General features: G+C 38.6%; 1 protein-coding gene across 9 annotated transcripts in view; it reads right to left on the bottom strand.

Moving 5' to 3' along the window:
* Positions 1 to 18,120, bottom strand: part of OTUD7A (OTU deubiquitinase 7A) — a 109,042-nt gene that overhangs the window by 62,888 nt on the left and 28,034 nt on the right. For 6 of the 9 annotated variants that reach the window (XM_077185693.1, XM_077185694.1, XM_077185697.1 and 3 more), the window contains 3 exons: positions 10,116 to 10,188; positions 5,087 to 5,204; positions 4,423 to 4,528 (listed from right to left, as the gene is read on the bottom strand). The gene's annotated coding sequence lies outside the window, so the exon portion shown is untranslated. Of the gene's footprint in view, positions 1 to 4,422; positions 4,529 to 5,086; positions 5,205 to 6,924; positions 7,030 to 10,115; positions 10,189 to 18,120 lie in introns of all 9 variants that reach the window. The other 3 variants (XM_077185699.1, XM_077185698.1, XM_077185696.1) reach the window with 1 other exon arrangement.

The raw sequence follows: 18,120 nt of genomic DNA, 5'->3' as shown, positions 1-18,120 counted from the left end.
TCTCAAAATTAGTAATACCTCAAGAAAGACAAAGATCATGCTTTCATCATGCAGCCACTGTCTCTATTTTTGTCTGCAGACACCATGCACATCATATTATTAACAGCAAAACCAGTGAAATAGAAATTCCCATGGACTTCATGCCAAATAACTATAAAAAGATTGTATAAACACTATCAAAGTACCAAATACTTAAACTGTATCCTTCTACTATCTATATTGGTAATTTTCATGGATTACGATTCTTAGATTGAGATATATTTCTGTAGAATGACAGAATCTTGCTCTGAACTGAACCAGTCCATATTTTTTAATTAAATGGTTAGATTGTCCAGTGAGAACACTTTTTTAAAGGATACATTTAATTCTTTTCACCCAGGTCTAGAACTACCTTCCTTGGAAAAACAGGTTTACTGTGAAAAAGAGATCTTCAAGACAAACAAAAACTTCCTGAAATTCCATGAGAAACTACCTTGGACAGTACTGGCTAAGAGAAGAAATACACTGGCCTGAAAGGCTTTGTGAAGTTTGTGCTTTAGAGACATGGATTCAGTGGTAAAAAACAGGATTTAAACAGTTTGTGCAAAAGAGAATGAATCTAATTTCTCACTGTGGAATAGGACTTAGAAGTATTTTACTCTACTTCTAAAATATAGCAAAAGTATTTTCATTTCATGAGAACTGAGTAAATTAATTCAGTTCACACTGACAAAATAAGTGATGAAAGCTGTACAGGCATGTAGAAGAGAACTAACTGGAATGTTTATGTTTTCTACATCTCCATGTTTGCACTCAGTCACAGTATGTACCTCATGCCATAACAATATTGTTGCTATTATGTAATATAACATCTGATTATAGACAGTTATTAAAATAACCAATCCAACTAGAAATTAAAACTCAAAATGACAGAGCATTGTCTGTAATTACAACACAGTTCTACTTCCACCCACGTTAGGCAGAGCTGCCCAAGTATCCTAATGCAGCAATTAATCTTTATTAATTGTATCTTAATGAAGATTCCTAGGACAAATTCAATATTGAAATTCAGACTATAATCAAATGGTACATCATCTTAAATCAGCCTAAAATGAACAGTAACTGCCAAATGATGAATTCAAGAGTAAGCTGCCTGTAGTGACAGGTAATGTGTCCCAGTTACTTGCAAAACCAAATGCCACTGCTCTATAATAAGCCAGCTTCTGTAAAAATACTACCACAGCAACCACCAAGATGAAACTTAAATAAAATGGAATAACATTTGTGTCTTATCACTCTGACTACAAGTTATAGTAACTGCATCAGAAAATTAAAAGTGATAACCACCTCCTCACTACAGGAGAGTTCTGGGACATGGCCTACATCCCAAAGAAGGCAGTTTGCTGACAACTCGTAGGCAGGAGTTGGTTGTGCTTTGGGTGATGCTGTCCCCAGCCCTGCTGGAAAAAGCAGCTGCCTGATGCAGATGTGTAAAACAAAGTGGAACCTGGAAATTCCTTTGCAAAGGAGAAGCACCCAGGAGGCTCAAAGAGGAAGGGTGAGAGATACCTGGGCCTATTTACAAGCCAGACCACCACCTTGCTCTAGTAGACACTGAGCTCAGTAGGACCTGAAGGGCTCCCACAGCTCAAGACAGCAACAAACAGCACCTGTGACTTGAAGATTTAGCCATCTAAACCAGGGCATCAGGGGTTTAGAGAAGTAAGTTGTGTGAAGTTGGTAAAAGAAATATCCAAGAAGGATCTATTTTTACAAAAACAATCAGTAGCTTAAAAGAGACTTATACTATTAAAAAAACCTTATGCAAGGTGGAATAATAGATAATTGAATTTCCTCCTCTTTCTTCAAGTCTGCAGGTTCCTTGGTCTGCTCTAATTTTTCCCGCTTCTGGACCTTAAAATCCAAAATTTAACAGAAGTATACAGTAGAATTAGACAATTCAGATGCACAAACAAGATACATTGGACAAATCTGGTTTAGATTAGATACATAAGACTTAATGGTATATAGAGGGCTAATCAGTATTACCTGAAATCAACGTTGGAGAAGATAAATCACATAAGCCATGCGATTTTATGACTTCTGAGAACCAAGTTCAGAATTTTTTTTCAGATAAATTAGGCACAAAATGAGGCAAGATTAGAGTCTGACTTGTCTTATTCAGGCACTGCTTATCTCTATTTGACTACTATCCCTAGCAAGAGAATGGAATTGGCTGGAGCCACTGCCCCCAAATAAAATAATCACTTTTAAAAGATTAAAGAAGCCATTAACATGGATTGACTTTGTCCCAGCAGAACAGAGCAATGCAATCTGCTCAGTGCTGGTGATCTGGCAAGGACAAATCAAAGTAGTCTGACACCCAAGCAGAAAGACAGGGACTCACAGATGCTGAGTGCAGTGTCCAAACTCACAAGGACTTCTGAAGTGACAATGGTTCCAAAGGAAAAATTCTGTATTCAAAACATTTTCCTAAAATTAGGTACATGTGAACTGTATTTTTAATTTTGAGTTGCTAAATACCCTCTAAAATACCTCATACTAATACTCATAGAGATTAATTCTGCATGACTATAGATTAAGTTTTCTGTCATTGTATACTGTGATTGTGAAGGAGTCCCAAGAGTGCAGTCCCAGTCCGTAGCACTGCAGCATGGACATTGTATTTGCCCTGGTATCTTCATGTAATGGATTTGTTTCTAATTTTGAAGCGTAACCTTAGTTTTGAAATCTACTGCAAAGAACTTTCTCAACAGCAAGAGGGAGTAATGAAACATAGTTTGTTATAGAAGCATTGCTTTTCTCCCTCCTTCTCATGGTGATAATTCTGTCTCCTGCCTTGCCTTCTTTATTGCCTTCATTTTTCCAGGTTTTCCCAGCCTCCCACTTCTATGTTATCTCAGTTTTCACATAATCTCAGTATCTTGTATGGATGTGTCAGGTCAAGCTTCTGGACAGAGGGTTCCCACATACTGCACTCAGACAGGCCTAAGCACTTGTGTGTCTACAAATATGACAGTTTTGAGTTAATTCAGGATTAATTCAGGATTAATTTAAACAAAAACAAATGCAATATCTTCTGAAAAATGTTTTCTTTCAAGCAAACCTTCATACCAAATATGTGTAAACAGACTGGATCGTGCATGGATAAGCAGAAAACCAAAGTTAGAGCTCACAAATCTTTCTTTGCTACTTTCAAGCATTAATTTGTCCCATTCCTGTGTTGTTTTGGGAGCACATTCTTTTGTTGTTGTTATTTGGTTTTGGGGTTTGTTTTTGTGGGTTCGGTTTTTTGGTTTGGTTTTTTGGGGTTTTTCTTTTTTTTTTTTTTTTTTGTCTCTGACTGCCAGAGGTCTCTGCTTGAACATAGTTTCTACGTCTGTCTCTGCTTGAACACAGATTCTTTGTCTCCTCCTTTCAGAAGTGGGACTTGATGTTCCAAACTGTCTTAAGGCTCTTGAACTATTGCTGAGCTCATCAGTTCTCTCTATAGCTGATGCACAAATTTTTTCTAAGCTCCACCCTCCTCTGTGCTTACTGGATTTTATTTAAGCTTTTGAGGATTAAGTATGGTATTAGTAAAACCTTTGGGATTCTTGCTGAGAATTGTACAAGTATCCATTTTGATCATGGAGAAGCAGCAGCATCCATATCACTGAGATAACATAGAAGTGGGAGGCTGGGAAAACCTGGAAAAATGAAGGCAATAAAGAAGGCAAGGCAGGAGACAGAATTATCACCATGAGAAGGAGGGAGAAAAGCAATGCTTCTATAACAAACTATGTTTCATTACTCCCTCTTGCTGTTGAGAAAGTTCTTTGCAGTAGATTTCAAAACTAAGGTTACGCTTCAAAATTAGAAACAAATCCATTACATGAGGATACCAGGGCAAATACAATGTCCATGCTGCAGTGCTACGGACTGGGACTGCACTCTTGGGACTCCTTCACAATCACAGTATACAATGACAGAAAACTTAATCTATAGTCATGCAGAATTAATCTCTATGAGTATTAGTATGAGGTATTTTAGAGGGTATTTAGCAACTCAAAATTAAAAATACAGTTCACATGTACCTAATTTTAGGATAATGTTCAAGACAGATGCTGTGGTTCCAAATCAAAGCTACAGACCAGTTTCTCATACTTTTCATGCATAGATGGTAGAGAGTAATTATTTTCAGCTCCATTCAATTTGCTGCTTTAATTTGCTGAAGGTCCCCCCAAGCACTTTTGTGGACCTCATGGGGCAGGGGAGGCAAAAGCAGTAGGGAAGAACCTCCCAATCCAGCACTGCTGCCAAGGAAGTGTTATGTGTAACATACTTCCAGGGGAGAGAGAATTCTGTGTAAACAGTTTGGTTTAAGCAATGCAGGGACAGTGAGAAGCTCTACAGCAAAAGCAGGGACAAAATCTGACTCACCATGATAGGCTCTGCTTGCAAAAGTCTCCCTTCTCTCCTGCATGCCCTAACTCATTTTGGTGAAGCAAACAAGGCAGGCATCCACAGCAGCAAACCCACCTTCTCCCTGGAGAAAGGACAGAGAAGTCAGCAAGGAAAAGGCAGTTCAGAGCAGGAATATCAGCTACACAGCAGCAATTCAGCAAACATTGTTCTGCTCACTGCCCTGACCAAGGGGGTCACTGGGGATCTTCTGTTCAAGCCTCACATTGGGTTACACCATGTTATTACAGAATGAACTGCTAAGAAATACAAAAGCAAAGAACTGAGCCCCAGACAGCTTCTGCAGTGACACATCAACAGCAGCATCAGTTTAACATGGCAATGATATGGATGGTTTTAGGAATTTATGCAGCATGCAAGCTTTAGAAAGCACAGGAAAAGGTTGATTTAATGAGTAACAACGCATCATCCATCAGCTCTGTGCAGTCACAGGCAATAGGCATGTGGGTAGCCTGTTAATAATTTTAGTTGGTTTCTTTAGTTGTCTACACTTAATTGTTGCCAATAAGAAAACAAATTAAAATTTTTGTTTTCTTCACCACATCCTTATGCTCAGCTTTCCAAAACAACTACCTGGCAGATGCTGATTTGAGGGGTGAAGGGGATGTTTATAGCTACTCACAGGAATGAGGTAGGTAGGCCCCTTCTTCTGTTGCTAATATGTTTGCCTATTTAGGAAGGCAGGAGGCAACTGTCCAGCTGATTTACTTCTGATTTTGAATCTCTGCAGTATCATGTGCCTGTGAGGACAGAGAGAAGAGCAGAACAAGTTTTACTGTTTTATTCCAAAAGTGACACTAATTTGCTGTTCTGCATCGATTTGTCATACCCACCACACACTCTGACCCTGGAATAATTTTCTGTACCATTATTATAGAAAAAAATAATTCTATGCTATCTACATCAGATGGCAGCTTCTTAGGAATCCAGCCCCCTTCAAGTTTGGCTTAGATAAACAGAGGAAACACATCTCAAAATCAGTTTAGAGGGCTGGTTTTCTACCAGTTTGACCAGTTCTGTCTGTGGCAGAACTGAGTAAAATACTCCAGTAGATCCAATAGATTTAGTCAGTTTCTACTTATGAAAAATTTACCTGCAGATTGAAAACTACTCATTTTGTTTAAAAGAAAAATAATATTATTTAAAAAAAAAAACCAGTAACCCCAAGACCAACAAGTACTGTAGACTGATCTAAAAGAATCCTCAATATTAATTAAATTAACCATAAAGCATAGACCTACATGGTTTAATGAGCTTTATCTCAAATGTTTTGCATCCTGACTGGATTTATTGTAGTTTATATAGCTTTGATCTGCTTGACCTGCTAAGAGATCAAAAATGACCTGCACATACTCTTCTTTTACAGCCTGTTTAGCAATGCTGTGACCAAATAACATTTTTTCTTTGACACTGATTGCTTCTCTATTAGTCTATGCATCATTCATCAAAGTCTTAAAAGATAATCTAAAGTTTTTGGGGCTTTCATTCTTATAATTTTTAAATACTAGGAATATTAATTGTGACATCACACAATTCTTTCAAGTTATATCCCTCCTAGTTACACTTTCTCCTTTGTTAAAAAGAAAATCCAATCCACTCTTCTATTTTCTTTTTCCACTCTTTTAACTGTGTTTTTTCCAAGTATATGCTGTTGCACAAATTGATTTCAACATAACACACCTTTGCTGGACATTTTAAAAGCCCTTAGACACTACCTGCTCCACAGGCTGAGCTGAGCTCACCTGGTGAACTCATGTCAGCCACCTAGAGTATTAAGTTCGCTATTCTTTGGAATTGCACTGAAAAGGGAGAACAACCATGGTTACCTGACCAGAAAGAGCTAAATAGTCTCCATATTCATATACAGAGTATTTCCAACTAGTGGTGGTGGTCACAAAACCAACATATTGAAGATTTAGAAAATGAAGATACAACTCCATGCTGTTGGGAACTTACATGTACATTTTAACAAATTTCTACTGGTAGAAATTTGTTAAAACTTTACTAACATTTTTTACTAAAGATAACGCATCTTTAATTCTCAGCATTATAGGAAAGAATCCAAAATGCCAAATTTAGACATTTTAAAGAGATGTAAAATCCAGATACTTTTTTTCATTATTGCCAAAGTCTTTACTTCAAACTTCTAGACTGAAACATTACCCAAACTTCACCTCAGTTTCACTGTAGTGTTTTTATCGTTATGTGCAGATTGTACAAGTACGCACAATTATAAATGAAAAACCGTGCTCAGTATCTGGGAGGTCATCTGATTCCTTTGCAACAGCAGCATTTCCTTCACACACGCATTACAGCCACACCCACAAATCAACGAGAGCAAGTGGTGCATCAGTAATGCTCCTGTCTGTCCTGGTGCCCTCTCATCCTGCCCAGCCGCTGCACACTCACAACTCAGTTAGAAACAGCACACATGGAAGGACTTCTCAGAGTGTCACTGACCATCAAAGCGCCCCTTGGTCTCTCTGAAGGCCCAATATAAACAGCTGTTCCAATTGCAGAAATCAAAAGATAGCCAGAACAAATATCTCTTTAGATAGTAAAAACCTGAAGGAAAAAAATTAACACATAAGGGGCTGCAGAGAAAAGTCCCTTGTGGTTTCTCTGCCTTCTGGATGTTTAAATGCATTCACTGGGTAATAAAACAGAGGTTAGGAAAATGAGAGTAAGAATATTGGTGTCATCCTAATTGGGTATAATTCCTATGACAGCACAAATAATGTGCATGGAGAGGCAAAATGTGTCTTTCAGTGAGGAGGCTAGATCAAAAGCCACAGCTTCTTACAAGTGTGAATGACAGATTTAAATGAAATTGTAATTACCAATACAAGCAATGAATTTGACCTCAGTCAAATTCAATTCTACATTCAGCTATTTGATGATTCATCCATAATGAAAGAAAAACAAATGGCACTAGAGTGAAACTGAAACAACCACAAGAAAATTTTTCTGGAAAGAACATGAAACATTTACAGTAAGTTCCTATAAAGGTTATTAATACTTTCAAAATTCAACCTGAGCCTTGTTTATGGCATAACCAAAATGTGACAATCTCTGATGACTCATGAAGGGTTTGGTGACAGAAGCAGTATCACCAAGATACTGGGAAGCTTTCTGTACCTTCCCTTTAGCTCCCAGAGCACATGTCACTTTGAGGCAGATGTCTGGTTATGTGTCAGCATCTGTAGTATCAGCATGAAGTCACAGAAAACACAGCAAATGTTTGACTGGTCAAAAGCTAGAGACACCTTTTCACAAGGGAAAACTCTCTTTTTAATCAAGACCTTACACATAGTTCTTTATCACAAAAAACAAAGGCACTTCTCCAGGCCCATGCTAGAAAGATACCAAATCTCAGCTGTCAAGCTGATCAATTATCTACATTCTACATTCATTTTCTGAAATAAGATAGGTACAATCTGAATTGAACCAACAGAGGATGTTATCCCAAATCTCCACCTATCTGCCTTACAGCACTTCCCTAGGAAAAGCAGTCTGCACTGACTCAAAGGTGATGCTAAACCCCAGAAGGCCAGAACAGGTGGATTCCTTCCTTCTCTGCACCACTGGCTTTGGGCCACCTGGTGACACCTGCTCTGCTGATTGTCTGAGTGGTCTGTAAATATGACTGAGAAGTAAATACAAGACCATAAAGCTTGTTTTTGCCTCCCCAATACTGTGAACACCTACACTTTATTAAACATATTCATCTTTTAAAAACACTATTAAATAAGTAGCTCTTTTTTTCCCCTAGCCACTAAAAGCTCAGAATTCTTAATTAAATGATAATGTATGTCCTTCATTCATTCATTCCGAAGTGGCAGAACATTAATGACTTTTGGCATATATATTCCTAATTTCTGATGATTTCTAGTTAACTTATCTGCCCCAAATTTCTGTGAAAAAGCTATTTCTGAACCTCATACACATGCAACCCCCCACAACAGTAACTGAAAGCCAACAGCAAAGCAAGTTCCAGTCATACAGATACTTCAGTGGTGGGCTGCAGTGGAAAAACCTACTGCTAGAGAGCTGCACAAACTTTAGTGGAGTGCACTGCTGCTAACAGAACTACCCCTTCTGAAAGAATACAGAAGTCGAATTGAAGTTACTCTCCTACACTCTGCACCAACCACACAGTTTGATGACTTCACAGGAAAACACAGCCATAGCTTCACCCTTAAAGGGCAACACTTCATCAACTTCATAGAGACAGCTCCACCTTTACCAATAATAAATGCAATTTAACTTTAAAAAGAATAATATTTTATTAACTGCAAAGCCACCTCTGGATACAAAACCTGACAAGCTCCTAACCCAAAACTAGACCACACAGTACATATGTAGTCTTAAAGACTCACAGCATAAAGTGCAATCTCCTATTGATTTTAGCTTCATCTCGTGAGATCCATTTTCCTTTAAATCCTATTTCACCTAATAAAGCCATTTTCCAGTTGCCGTTCTCCTGATAATGTTAAAAAAAAAAGACTGACTTAGAGGTTAGTGAGAGCTTCCTATAAAAACTGGGAACCTGCTACTGCTTTACATAATCACAGAACCATTGTTTCTCCTTGATCAGCTTCTTGGAACTGAGGACTGAGGGAGAAGAAGGGGGCACAATGGCCTGGCTCCCCACCATGGTACAGCTGAGCCATGGGGAGGGCAGAGGGCTGCCCTCAAAGCCACTCTGCTGATCCATCTGTGCCCATCTAGGATTCTTCTGGCAGCTCCTCGGGGGTGAGATGTGGGCAGGAAGAAGAATGGTGCATCAAAGACATCAAAACATGCACAAACTCCTGCTTTCCTCAGTGATTGCTTCTACACCATGAAATGCCAGCAGAGCCAACCTGACCTCTGTGCAAGAGAAGGCAATTAAGGAAAAAGAAAAATGACTAAGGGAAATCCTCCTATGATCTAACGAGGGGTGTCTGAGTGTGAGAATATATTTTGAACCACAGGCAATAACTCTTCTATCACCCAAAATATGTACCTATAGCCCAGAAGTCAATGAAGGTTTTCCAGAAAACAATTATTCAAAATCTCTTTTTAGAGGAAAAGCAGAAAGAATTAAACCATCTTTCTTGTTTTTCAGAGATGCTCTAAGTGGAAAACATGATGATTATATGATGAGCTGTCACTCGGCTACAGCCCACTCAGTTCTATTACTGCTTGCTCCAGCTCCTTTAACATTCAGTCATCTCAGTTACCTTTTATACTCATGGCACCCAGGAATTATCAAATGCCCCTTACAACACAGGGCAATCCCTACCCTCAGAGTCCAAGCTGATTTGATCTCTTTGTGCTTTACTGGAATTTAGGACTGTATTGTGAAAGGGAGTAGGAACCTTCTCTCCATATCATTTAAATTCCTGCACCACACAGATTTTTCTCTGCCCTTCCTTTTGCTCTCTAGAAGACTGAGGTCACAAAGTATAGTGCACTATTTGCATATCAAAAGCAGTAGCACTTTACATAAAAATGAAAAGCAGGCACTTTTCCGGTTTCAGTGACCTGAGAGCTCAAGATTTTCTTCCTCTGAACCTGTAACTTCAAATTCAGGTGTAACTCAATTCATCAAGACTGATTCAGATAAATATTTTTAAAATTAACAATTTCCCCACTACCAGTGTTACCTGATACTTCTTTGCCAGAGACATTTTCCTTCCAGACCCTCTTCTGGAGCAGTTAAAGACTTCACTGTTTTATCTGAAAGAACAAATAAGAAACATGCAAACAAGTTCAAAGATCATAAAGAAACAACTCTTATTTATCTCAAGTGATATATAACTTTTTTGAATGCTACATGATGCTACCTCACTTACTGGGAGTTTCAATATCTTCTTCCAGCTGGCCTCCTTGGGCTCAGGTGTGTCAGATTTTATTGTTAAAAGAAGCAGGATGACCTGCTACCTTACACCAGCTAACAAAAGAACACATACACAAAATACTATTCCAGATTACTGTAGCCTCATGCTGAGGTAGCAACCTTGCCCTAAGCTTCTACATGGAGGTGCCTTTTCTGAAGCAAAATGTCCAGCCCTGATGTTAACAGACACAAGTTGTTAGTGCAGGACAGTGAGCACACCATGAACTCTGACCTGTGACCTTCATCAAGCTCCAAGACACCCAGCCTTGACACTTTATTATTGCACCAGTTTTTCTCAGCAGGAGGCAGAACTGATCCAAGCACAAGCCATGCTACCTGCTGAAGTTAACATGTCCCCAATTGTATCACCCCTAACCTTTATACCCTTGATCAGATCAACTGCTATCGATCTAAAACCACCATCCACCCCCAGAAAGCAGAAAGGCAGATGAATACAAGAAGATATTCACAGCTGTGTTTCTGAACAAGACCCTTCCTGCACCATAATAGGGATGTGCAGCCTAGTGCCTGGCATTATCACAGACAGGTGAGACTAAAGATACAAGCTGTGTTGGTCCCTTGCCCTTTTTACTGGTGGTCACGTACAGCACTCACTTTGTGAGTGCACAAAGGCTCCAAAACAGGTAACAAAAAGATGCAATCATGTCCCCTTTCCCCCCTTACATGACTGTGAGATGTGACATCAATTTTAATGACTTCCTTGCCTAGAAATGCACCTGGCCACCCACGCAGGTAGACAGAGCCATGAGGTGGGAAGGGAGAATGACTGACTCAGAGAAACCCCAGCTGTTTACCACCACAGTGTCTCACTACTCCCAACACCAACAGCAGTGGGTGGTGCTCAAACTGTCCTTGACCCTGCCAACTCCCTCTTCCACTACTTCCACTTCCCACCATCAGAAACGTTGATGTGTTCCCAAGTTCTACCATAAGCACATTACCAATTTCATGAGGAAGATCTATCTGCTTCAGATGGTTTAAAAGAAAGGTATGCAATTGTCAAGCTCAGGAGAATCATGCTATAGTGTGACTGCACTGATTACACATTCCTTTGACCTGTTTATCATTCCCTACTCACCCAAAGCCATTGTTAATCCTCAGAGATACCTGATCTGTTTCCTTATATGTCTTCAATTAGATCATTTAAAGAAACTCCACTGGATCAGAAACAAGATCAGTATTTACAATCAGTCTCAGCAAATGTCCTTCCATTTTCCATCTGTTTTTTACTTAAAGCACACAGCATAATACAAGCTTATTAAACAAACACTAAAGTGTTTATGAGTACATTGTTTTTTGCATAGGAATCTTAATCCCCTTGCCTTTTAAAAAAATGTTTCCAAATTCTCACACACATTTCTGTACTAATGCTCTGTGCCTCACACAAAGCCAGTCCTGTCAGGACCATGTTTGAAGAGAAAAGGAACAGAATAGTGGATGCATAAAGATACCATTGCCATCACCCCTTAACCCTTACAGGACTACCACTCACATGAAGTGCCATGTCCTTTTATTGCCCTTTCATCAATAAAAGGGAAAACCTCCTACAAGTGCAAGTTTGCCTTGGCTGCTGAAGTCACACATCTTGCAGTGAATAGTTCTCTTACATGGCTGTCAAAGGAGAGCCTGGATTTGCTAATTATTTGGAGGAAACTACACTCATCTTTCTAAAAGGACTTGCTTTTGTGGGTTCTAGATCTGTGCTGATTCTTCCAAGACCCTGAAAAGCTGACATGCTGTACATCAGGTGCTCAGGAACTCAGGATCCACTCTGACTGCACCTGCCTGGCTGGAGACAAGTGTGAGAAAAGCAGCCACATTTCAGTACATTCAGTCCTGCTCTCTGGCAGTCTGCACCAAACACTGATGAAAGAAAAGGATTTTCCTATAAAATTGCATAAACCAGTTAGAGATAAAAGGCATGCAGAACATAAATAAGTACAGACACCCTGCAAAGACCAATGTGACCTAAGGTAGGTTGGAAAACTGCTGGCAGGTTGACAAGAACAATCCCATTCAGACCAAGGCTGACTGGATGCATGTGTTAGGAGTGAGCATTTCTCACAGCTCTATTTCTCAAGAAGCATGGAGAAGCAAATTAAAATTCTCAATTCCAAAAATATATACAAACCTCTTAAAAAAATATCCTAATTCAGCTGTCAAAACTGTCTTTTATGTCGAGCAGTATCTTCAGTGCAGTCCTGCCTTTCTGTCTGCCTGATGTATTCAGAGGTTGTTGCTGGAGTCCCTTCCTCTTGTCTGTCCTATTTAACTAATGCAATTCAAGAGAATAAAATAAACTATTTCTGCAATAGCAGGAAGGCACATAGTGAACTGTGGAATACCAAATCTACCAATTCACTTTATTCCCATAATACTCATAATACTTCTCTGTAACTGACTGACACTAAAACAGAACAAATAATTCAGTAATCACACCTGCACCCAGAACAGTCTGTCTTGTTCAGAACTGAGGTCATCCAGAGAGGGGAATTTGCAGTGCAGCTGCTGTACTTTACATAAACACAGAGCTTCCATGGAAATTTGAATGCTTGCTTCACACCCCTCCTCCCTTTTTTTTTTAAATATCATTTTCCTATATCCTTTGGAAAATTGTAAATTTTATGGGCAGATGTGGGTTTTTTCCTAATATGAGAGGGAAATACATCACAAAATTGTTTTCTCTTGTAAGCAACAGAACTGTCTGATGATTATAGTATGATATTAACAGAAAGTCCTTACATATTGCATATCATAGGAAACAAAATTTTAAACTGTTTAACTCTACTTTTTCAAAAGTAGGCAAGACAGAACTTTAAAGGAGAAATGCCCAATATCTTAGATTAAGTGTTTCAAGCTGATGTTTTATGTTTACATGGTTATAGAGTTTCATTGGCAAAATGACCCAGGATGCCCTCACTTCTTCACAATGCGAAGTTTTGCTCCAAAAATTACCCTCCTCCTACTCCACATTTTTTATTATGATAAATAAAATAGTTACTGTTATTTCTCATGTGCTAAATCAATATTATTTTCACAACACCCTTAATGGTTCCCTTTTATTAAGGGCATTCCCCAGTACATGTCCTCTCAGTCCCTGTGAAAACCACATTCTAAACATTTCTCAAACCATGCTGGTATAAAGTACGAAATTCAGATGTGATGTACAGGATAAGCAATTTAACACTGATAGCTACTATTTAACAAAAACAGTAGAATTCTGCAAAACAACTACATGTTTCCTAAACCCCAAGATAAGTTCATTACAATATCTATGTGTCTGTGTATCAATAAGCTACATCAAAACATAATTAAGCTCTCATTTTGCAAATAGCTCGGTAAGGGTGCAGAGCCTTATTTACCCATGCTCCTGAAACAGGTTGCAAAGGCAGCTGTTTCAATATTGGCCAGTCTAGGTGTTTTACCTGAGCCCAAGTCCCCCTCTGCAGCAAGCTGGGAAGCCTGCTTCAATAAGCATTCTTAGTAAGACCCATTCAAATTCTCATATTTATTGGCAGAACAAGCAGAAAGTTCAACAACAACAAAAAAAAGAAGTCTATTTGCATATTTCAATGCATTAAAATGATGCAGGACTTCCATTCTCCTCTATTCAAGTTCCTGTGTATGTGCAAAAGAAGATGAAGAAGTAAAATTTTCCATTTCAACCAGGACTCTTAGAAATGGCATCAAAGGATGAAAATGTGTCTCTACCAGTCCAGCTGAATGTCATCTGTTATAAAAGGTACTTACTAAAATGAGTGGCACAATCACCATTCCCTCAATAACAAAGAATCCTCTCTGAAGCTAAAAAAATTACAACATGGTTGTTTTGCACTTCTACTAAGAGTTCTTGCATTACCTCAGCGTTTGCATCAAAGCTGGTAGTGCAAAGAGGAAAGCAAAGCCCATTTTATGAACTGATGTAATCAAGCCCAGCATCTCTCTGGGGTTTTTTTGTTCCTATGGTGGCAATGACATCAGCCTACTCTGCCTATTCAGTACAGTATGACAGTTCTTCACCTCTGCTCACACATTTCTCTATTCTTTTCCTCCTGCTTGTACATCCTGACACATTAAGAGCCCCTTGCATTTCAATGGGACACAGAACAACACTTGCCTCAAATCCCTCTCCTCACTCTTTTCCTCAATGTTACCAGCTGTCGAGGACAACACCAAAACTTGTCCAGAAAGTGGAAAGAGAGAAAAGAGAAAAATCTCAGGCCCACCAAAACACTGTAAAGGGGCCATGAATTTACAGTGTGGATCCCACACTGTTCAATAATAGCCTGATGTTAAGTGCAGCAGACAGTGCCACACACAGAGCTGATCTGCAAAGGTCCTGGTTCTGTCCAGCCCGTGGCAAGGGAGATGTTTCCCTCTATGTCTTCAATTAGGGTCAGATGTCAGGGTGCCAATGTTTAATTGGCACCCACAGACATCCACGCTGCAGTTCCAGCAGCAACTCAGTGCTGTATCTTGCCTTCCCACGGCCCCAGATGTGCTTCACAGGGCTCCTACAAACCCAGTGAGTAACTCTGCTTTTCCAAATCAGTTTCTACACCTGTAAAATCAGACTAATTATACTAATCTTAAAAAGAACTTAACATCAACTGAAGAGAAGTCAATTTACTTGCCATTGACATAATCCAGCCCTGGAATTCCCCATCTAATTAATTCTCTCCTCTGAGACACAACATCTAGGCCAGAATACATTAAAGAAAATATATTTACACATGGCAAGTACTGTAAAGCTTAGTGACAAATGTAATCTGTTACTAAAGCCTACCAGCAAGCACACTGTACATTTTGTACATTTTCCTACCAAGAATTTTCTTGGATCTGCTCTGCTGTATAGCACACAAACAAGTAACTGCACAGTCGAAGGTATCAAAACTCATTGAAAAAGATGAAAAAATATCCACCATCAAACCAACCAACCAATTAACCAAACAATCCCCCAATCTCTGCTTCTTCCATCTTTTAAACTACTAGGAGAAACTAATAAATAGAAATTTTTTTTTTTTTTTACTTTTTCACCAAATTAGATCTTTTACAAGGTTTAAGGAAGACATTATGGAGCACCTAATGCAAACTGCAAGAAACATAACCTTGCTATAGACTGAAAAAATTAAATGTCATGTTAGAGAGTTGTGTACATAAGATTATCACAGATTTCTTATGTTATCCCCTTCATATATTCTTCAGCTGAAGTCAGAGAAATGATTTCCATATCTTCCCTTACAAATGTAGACAATAAGAAAAACATGATTCTCTGTAGATGAACTTCCTACTTCAATCCCTAGAACTGATTTTTATTTCCCAACTGGCCTACCCATTAATAAAAAGGAGCGTAATCCCCCCATATCTGCTATAATTTTTGAGCAGCTTACCAAGTAACATGCAAAGAAATGAGAAAATATTTTAATAAGTAGAAGTCAAATGCATTAGAATAAAAGCATTATAAATATAAAAAATAAAAGTGACTTTTTATGGACAGAAAGAAAATGCTCTGCACACATTAAAATGTATATAGACATGACATGTTTATAGAATCTATATGCAACATATAGGTAGATTACATCTATACTGCATCTATATGCCTGTGTATTATTGATATATTTATACAGATAGAAATATACATAGTTTTATCTCTAGATAATATGCATCTTTTCACTAACATCACTACCACCAAATTTTTTCCCCATTTGGGAGAAGCTGTCATTTTAAAACAGAGAACTTGATACACATTTACCCCTAACCCTATGGTAAGACATGCAGTTAGAGCCTAAAGGATTTATTTAATATTCTTCTTACTAGCAGCTGACAGACATCTGACAACACAGGAATGTAACATTTCATTTAATTTCTCCACTTTCAGGCTGCTTTCATTGAGCCCCAGATGTTTTAGCAGAAGAAAGAGAAAGACATTCCACATTTTTTACAGTGGGAAATGGGAAATTTGTTTATAACAAATGGCTCTTGCTTTAATAATTTCTATGAAAAAGTAAGAGGCATTAATTAAAAAAAATATCTTTAGTAGTACTCCATTAGTTTGCTTGTCTCTTTTTTCTTTTTTTTAATTATTTTGTGTGTTAAGGCACCATGTGTGGCAGAAGCCAGTATGAAATTTTCTAGAGGATATTCCATATTATCCCCCCTAAACTTATCATGTATGTATTCTTCTCCCTCTAGCAGAGAGAAGGTAAATTACAACAGAAGACAAATAGCTCTTTTTAGTGTCATATCCCATGCATGAAGCAGTATACAACAAAATGCAATGAGAAAAAATTACAATAATCCCTAAAATGACTGTAAGGTGATAATGTTCCATTTCACTTCCCAAGCCTTCCAGAAGGATTGAATTGTGCCTTTATTTAACCTGCAGTATCTTAAGCAACTCTTCAGGGGGATTTTCTCAGACAGGACACACACACCCTATGACAGAGGTGGAAATGACAAAAGGCCGAGTCTGAACAGCCACAACTCCCCCCACTCCTGGCAGTGGGGCAGGTGAGCCTATCACATGTCCCTTGGCATTGGGAGAAAGGTGACACTCCCAGGTGTCTTGAACTCCATCCCGCTTGGCTTTGTTCCTTTGCCAGTTGCATCCAAAGTGTGTGTAATTACTATCAGGGGAACCAGCCATTTGCAGAAGCACTTTGGAAGCACCTGAGACTATACACATGAAGTCTGTCAAAAAGTCCAAGGCAACATTGTCAAACACTACAGCAAGTGAGTGTATTTTGAAAAGTAAAGAGCTCTGAAGTGCAGCACAAAGGTCAAAGTAGAGAACAAAATCCTCAGTAGAACTACAGATCAAAGTGATTCAAACACAGTGACAAGATGTAAGTAACATGTAATTTGAGGAAGCTCAACATTTAAACGTAACAGCTTGGCCAATAGCAGAAATCCATCAGAAACTAAGCTGAGTATGATGGTTATTATTACCTCTAAAGGTAAGTATTTAAGCTCTTTTTGCACTTGTTTGTTAGATTGTATTTTGTCTGAAATGCATATTGTGACCAAGGCAGATAGAGAATGATGAATTATGGGCTTAGAAAGAACAGATAGTGCAATATAGAACCACTATTGCCTCATAATGTTGCCACCTTATTGCAGGGGTTTCCTACTGTTGTCTCCTTATCACAAAAGTTCCAAACCTCCTTGTTGTTTCTCGTGGGCAGCTCCTCAGAGCACTGACTCTTTTTCACAAAGGAGCCAAACAACTCCAGTTCCCTTCTCAAGCAGCCACCCCACCCTTTTATAGCACTCTTCTTCTCATTGGTTCAGCTGTGGCCTGGTAAAGGCAGGCCTGCTCCTAATCTTTGATAATTGGCCCAGCTGCAACTCCTTAGGGATAAGATTACTTTCTACACTACCTTTATTTTCTTATATTCTATACCCCTACACATAATATAGATATTACTGTAGCCTATTAAAGAAAAAAGTATCTTTACCCTCACTACAAGTGACTGAACACTGCTCAAGGATAAAACATCTCCAAGGTTGACCTGGCAAAGTGTCATCAACACTACCTTTCACTGAAAGAAAAAGAATCTTTTTGTTAATTAAAAGGCTAAAACTTTGTGTTGTTAGCTGGCTAAGGAAGAATCACATATACAGCAACTTAAATATAATTTGTAAACTTCAGCAAAATATGCCATTCTTCCAGAAAAAAATCAACATGTTCCATAGTGATACTGGCAGAACATCTTTACATATGAATAAAACAGAAATGCATCCAGCATGCA

Source organism: Agelaius phoeniceus, chromosome 13, assembly GCF_051311805.1.
Source record: "Agelaius phoeniceus isolate bAgePho1 chromosome 13, bAgePho1.hap1, whole genome shotgun sequence".
NCBI classification, from domain to species: domain Eukaryota; kingdom Metazoa; phylum Chordata; class Aves; order Passeriformes; family Icteridae; genus Agelaius; species Agelaius phoeniceus.
This window is presented reverse-complemented; position numbering and strand designations above follow the sequence as displayed.